At 36.6% G+C, this 6000-nt stretch overlaps 1 protein-coding gene across 10 annotated transcripts in view; it reads left to right on the top strand.

The window, feature by feature from the left end:
• Nucleotides 1-6000, top strand: part of PTPRM (protein tyrosine phosphatase receptor type M) — a 502188-nt gene that overhangs the window by 21176 nt on the left and 475012 nt on the right. The gene's annotated exons all lie outside the window — the stretch shown is intronic.

The following is a 6000-nucleotide window of genomic DNA, read 5'->3' as shown; positions in this document are numbered from 1 at the left end:
ATTAGAGTCACAGAACAATTAAAGTAGGAAGAAGCTTCTGTAGATTGTCCAGCCCAACCCCCTGCTCAGCGCACAGAGAGCCAGCTTCAAAGCTAGATCAAGTTGCTCAGGCCTCATCCAGTTAAGTTTTGAGCATCTTTAAGGATGGAGGGAGGTTCCACAAGCTCTCTGTGTTATATGAACTTGTAAAATACGAGCTTTAAAATTTAAGTATGTTAGTGCAATATTTTTATACAAGAGAAAAAGTTTATTGAGAGATGATATTCCACAGTATGTTAAAACATGAAACGTAAAAGGTAAAGGATTTTTTAGGCTTCTGAATGCACTGTGTTTGAAACCTGTCAGGAATGTCTTTCTAAATACCTTTTTGTAGTGTTGACAAATACTTTTAAGGGTGTCAGTGATGTAAACTCCTGTTGCTTTCTGTCTAGTTTTGTTCAGAATGAGTACAATTGTACCAGTGACTGCTTCTGATTGTTATTTTTCAAATAATGAAATGATGACCTATATCAAGTAAGAGACAGTTGCGCCAGAGAGCATTTTAATTTGGTTTTCAAATTCACATAGCTTAAAGGCATACACTTAACTACTTTCATAGCAGAAATTTTCATTGTATGGTACCAGCATTCTTGTCTAGTAACAGAGGATACTGGAGCTTTCCCTAATGAAGATGCTTTTTTTCATTTAAGAATTCAGCAAAGAGAGAATACACAGCGATACTGAACAGAAAACCAATTGCAGAACCACTAAAATGAGAAAAATGTATTAAAAAAATCCCTGCGGAGGGAAATTAGTAGTTGAAGGATAAGAACTACAGATTTTTAACTGAGTTTGTCCCAGATAACAGTGGCAGGGAAAGTTTTGTTACTCTTGAGACTCTGTGGGGAGTTTTAAAATGGTGGAAGGAAGAAGCAATGCCTCTAGAGAAGTTTGTGGAAAGGAACAACAAGCACAAACATGTTTTCCTGTTGCAGGGAATTAGAGGTTATTATGCTGTATCCACAGATTTTTTTTCCTATACTTTTTTTTCCTAATTCATTTAACTATTGTTGACTTTCATTTCAATTGGGTTCTATTCATTCCAAGTGGCTGTAGAAACCTAAACCTTTCTTTTTGTTTGGAGACCAAATTAAGAAAGTCTCCAAGAAATGGGCCTGACTAGACATGCTTTGGATCCCGACCATGCTGGTATTCACAGGGATATTGGTTCATTTGAGACTTATGTAACTTAAGTCTCCATTGCTGTCCTCTTTCCTTATTTATCCTTTTAGCAATAAATTTTTTTCTTGTCAGAAATGTGCGAAGTAATGAGATGACACATGCTGGTCATTTCCAGGGGATTAAAGTTCATGTTTTCAGAGAATTCTAGAGTTTATAGTCACAGTAAAAACATCTTGCTAGTAATCACTGAACAGTGAAAAGGTTATGGGTCATTCCATGTTTAAATTAATTACCATGTCAGACTTCTAATTAGGAGTTGGTGTATTATAGCTGAATGACTAAAATAAATTTGTATCTTCTTTCTTTGTGTGTTTCGGGAATCTCAACAAACTCTGTAGAAACAACACCTGAGAATCTAGATTCCAGATGCAATTCTTATGCTGTTTAAAATGCATACTGTTTTTCTTTTTTTTTTTTTTCCCCTTTTTTTTTTAAGTTCTTTAAAACATTGCAAAGGGGTTCTTTGTTCTTTTTATTTAGTTACTGCTAGTTTAGCTAACAGTGTGCTGATCTTGTCTTACCAGGAGATAAACTGCAGAAGACTTAAGTAGCATGCTTCTGCAGTTAGTCATGTAGCCATTATTATCAGTTGAATCTTTGTGTACATGCATATGGGCACATAAATGCCAATTTTAAGAACTGTCAGTTCAAAGCAAGACAAAAAAAAAGTAGTTTTAAAAAACCCGCTTGATGCTTGCAGATCAATAGAATTGTGAATATTGAAGCTGGTGTACATAAAAGGTATCTGTGAACATTTCCCCAGAGCTAGCATATTTGACTCAGGCCGGCAGGGAAATAAAGAGAAACCTCCTAAATGTAGATCCTCTTTTTTTTTCATTTGCAGTCGCATTATTTGACACTACCAGAATGCAACACACTACTTCTAGCCTTTATTTTTTTCAGTATGAACATACTTTTTACCATCCTCCTCGCTCTAGTAGTAATTGTGGCTGTTAGGTGGAATATTGCTTTCTGTTGTGAGGAGGGCATTTTGAACAGCAGCTAATGCAGCTACAGCTTGAAGTTTCAAATTCTGGCTAATTTTATAGTGCCTTTTTTATGCCACAGACTGTTACTTGTTCTAAGAGTGGAATTTTTCCCTGCATCTGAGAAATAGAGTAGGAAATGTATGGTAGTCTGCATTTCCATTTTACTATTCCTTTAGTTTCATGTCAGTAGTTGATGACCCCAGTGTCTTCACAGAAGTGTTGGTGCAGTGGGTTGTGCATGTGGTAACAGCCTCGGGGTTTTGGTGCTTGGGAGGGAAGGGAGCTTTGGGCTGGGGAGAACTTGGCTGTTGATGAAGGCTGTTACCGGCACAAATGCATGAATTTCCAAGCATTGCAAACAACAGTTCTACATGTTTTGGGCTATAATTACCTTATATTAGAATATTTAAATTAATTTGTCTTATAAAATGCTGTGCTACATCAGAGGCACCATATTTGAAACATGGAGAAACTGCTGAAAGTTTAAAGCCATAAGGGAGAAACAGGATTGTAATCTGTAATCTCACTGCTGTCAGGATGTCTAATCAAGATTTCACGAGGAAGATGTGCCTCATTTTTAGAGAGAAATCGTAGCAGTGGGATTGTGAGAAGGTAATACAGGAGGGACATTGATGAAACCAGCAAGCAGAAGTTGCACAATTGAGAAATTCAGCTTTGATATTCCATCGTATGGTTGGAAATGCACCTGATTCTGATGAGCAGAATGCAATCCTAGCCTTATGCTGTGTCAGCATCTTCACAATTTAAGCTAACAAGAGTAAAGGAGTGTTTCTAATGGCATAGCTGGAAAGGAAAGCGTGATGCTCAGCTTACCGACTCCTTCTTATATGGATACTGATTTTAGTGTAACATTGTGGGCACCAGTACGGCTGTCAATTATCTGGTCAGTTTTGCTCTCTTAAGTACAAATGCAGAACCAGGCACTGCAGTAATTTACTGTGGAGAAGAATAAAAACATACTGGTAGACTGTGGCAGGCAGGCTGCAAGTAAGTCTCAACACTTGCGGCACACATCTCTCAAGTGTCAGAGGGTTGTAGGAACAAGTGATGAAAGTAAGGTCTTTTTTCATGTTTCTCTATTCTTTTTCTTAGAATTCCAGTGACTATTCCAGTGACTATTCCAGTGACTTTCCCTTTCCCTTTCCCTCGTAGTTAGAACCTATGAATTTGCTTTCCAGCACATCATTATCTAGGACCTATATTCTTAGTTTTTCATATTAGCATTAGTTCTTAAGAATGTAGCAAAATTGTCCTAGTTGTGACAAGAGAAGTTTTGTAAGAGAATCTCTCCCTTCCTAATTGTGTAAGGGAGAGATTGTAGGGCTAATCTAGACCTAGGGAATTGTGGAGGAAGAGAGGATCTGAACAGAATTGGGAAAAGAAAGGGAATAGAAAATACAGGGTGGAAAACCCTGCAAAGCAGAAGAGCAAGAAATTGTTGAGAACAGAGCCAAAGAGAAGAGAAAGGAAAAACAAATGTGTGGGGGATGTGGAACATACAGAAGTATTTGTCTCATTTATTATGTGTAAGAAACAGAAAAATGAAAGAGAGCCAGCAACAAGCTCAATGTTTTCAGTTTATTTAATAAAAACTGGTTACAGTATGTTGCAACTAAACAAATTACGTGAAGTCTGAAGAGCTTTTTTTATTTTTTGGGCACCTGATGGTGCCTGCATTTTTCACTCTAGCAGGTAGATTTGCTTCTGTAACAGATGCCCAGTTAATTTTTCAAGTTCTTATATGCATATCAGCCGTAAGTATGTATTGTGTTGTTTCTTTCTTTACGATGGGGTTATGTAATAGTTTACACAAGTAGTTTGCCCTTAAAAATTCTTTAAAATTAGGAAACTTTTTTTTTTTAAATTTTCTGCACCTTTTTCAGTCTGGGCAACCCACTGTGTTTTTAATTGAGCATGAAATTAAAACAGATTTGTTTACTCACTTGGTTGGTGTTATCTGGCTTGTCAATACTGGCAAAACCACACTGGGGCAAAGTTTGAGGGTAATGTGTTGCTCTTCCCCCCCCCCCCATGTCCTCTGGAAGCAATAGTGATTATAACTTAAAAAACAAAGCAAACAAAAAAACAAATGAACAAACAAACCCCACACAGTGACCTTAAAAGATATAATAATTGATGCTCAATCCAATTCTCAAGCAGGCTGAATGTACAAAGCCAATAAATAATTGATGTTTTGAAATAGTCTGGTAGATCTGTATATATGATTATGTGTTTTGTCACTGTCATTCTAGAAGACATGATGTATAGATATGTAAGATATACTATTGAACTTAAGCTAATATATTCTCATACCTATTTTAATGAAATATTACATGTATTTACATTATTAAACTGAATTGCTACAGCTGTGAAAGATCTATATATTTACTTCAGGTGTTTGAGTTCTTCAGGCAAATGTGGGAAAAATGCTTTGGTCTTGTATACTGTCACTTCATCAGTGAAAAATATTTCTGTGGTGTATGTTAGTTTAGTGATTGAAATATGATTTTTGGATCTTATCCAGGTGATTGCACAATATAACTTGTTGGTCTTTCATTTCTTTGCAGCTCTGTAGGGGAATGTGTGATTGAACTGGTGCTTTTAATGTGAGTCAGTGTTGCATATAGCCTTTTATGGGTACATTTATATGGCATGAATTATTTAAAATAGATTTCTGCCTTTTGCAGAAAATGGACTAAGTTATCTTTTGACTTTACATATTTGTTAAGTACATAGTGGAATTCCAGTAGCTCACTGGTTTTGCTGCAAATGCCTAACATAGTGTAGTTTAAGGCTAGGAGGAACCATTAGGTCATGATCTCCTCTGATCTCTGGGGCATAGATCAAGAATGGCTGCTGAATGAAGAACAAGTAATGCTGTACCTATGCACATCAGGAGAGGAGTGGTCAGGAATTACTGTGTGAATTCAGATGGCACTAATTCTTTTCAGAGTACAGACTGACAATGTAGATAACTATTTGAAAAACACAGTAAACTATCTTGCTTTTAGGATTTGTCTACGAATAAATTTACTGTATACCAGGTTAGGGTGTAAATTTACATTGTACTGGCAATTCTGTACTAGCTGCCAAGAGGAGGTTTTTGAAAGGCTCTGTGTGTGAAATAACGGCATGAACCACCCATGCTTGCAAAGCAGAGCAAACAGCCCAGCTTGAAGGTATTCAGACTGCACTGTGAAAAGTGTCTACGTAATCTTTATGGTGCCTTATACTGTAAATTCCTTTTCTTGGGATTTTTTGGTGTATCTCATGTAATATTTTAAATGGATTTCAAGTTCCGATTTCATTATACTATCTGTTTATTGTACTCCATTTCACTCTTAGTGTCTTCTGCAGTAGATTGAAGGGAATCTTTTGAGTTGGTCAAAAGACGATGATTATTATAATATAGATTTCCCCTCCCTCCCCTGCATCTGTTACTGGGTGGCTTGCAGTAGCTGTTCCTGATGCTGGCATCTTACTGACTTGAAGAAATAACAATAAAAAACCAAGAGACAGTGTAAAAGATGTACACACAGAAACAAGAATTTGTTGCTGTTGGTGCAAATTACATTGCCACAGCTGTTCAAAGTTAGAGGAGCATGCATAAATATGACACTTATTGTGACTGTTTCTTTTTTCTTTTTTTTTTCTTTTTTTTTTTTTTTTTTGTTTAATGTTTAACCCTCAGTGATTCTTTCCCCCTCTTTGTGGTATTATACAGTCTGGTTCTCATCTCTTGAATTCAGGTGCTGCTGCTTAGGGCTCT

The sequence above is a fragment of the Buteo buteo genome, chromosome 3, assembly GCF_964188355.1.
Source record: "Buteo buteo chromosome 3, bButBut1.hap1.1, whole genome shotgun sequence".
NCBI lineage: Eukaryota > Metazoa > Chordata > Aves > Accipitriformes > Accipitridae > Buteo > Buteo buteo.
Note: the sequence above shows the minus strand (reverse complement) of the source record. Positions and strands in the feature narration are given on the sequence as shown.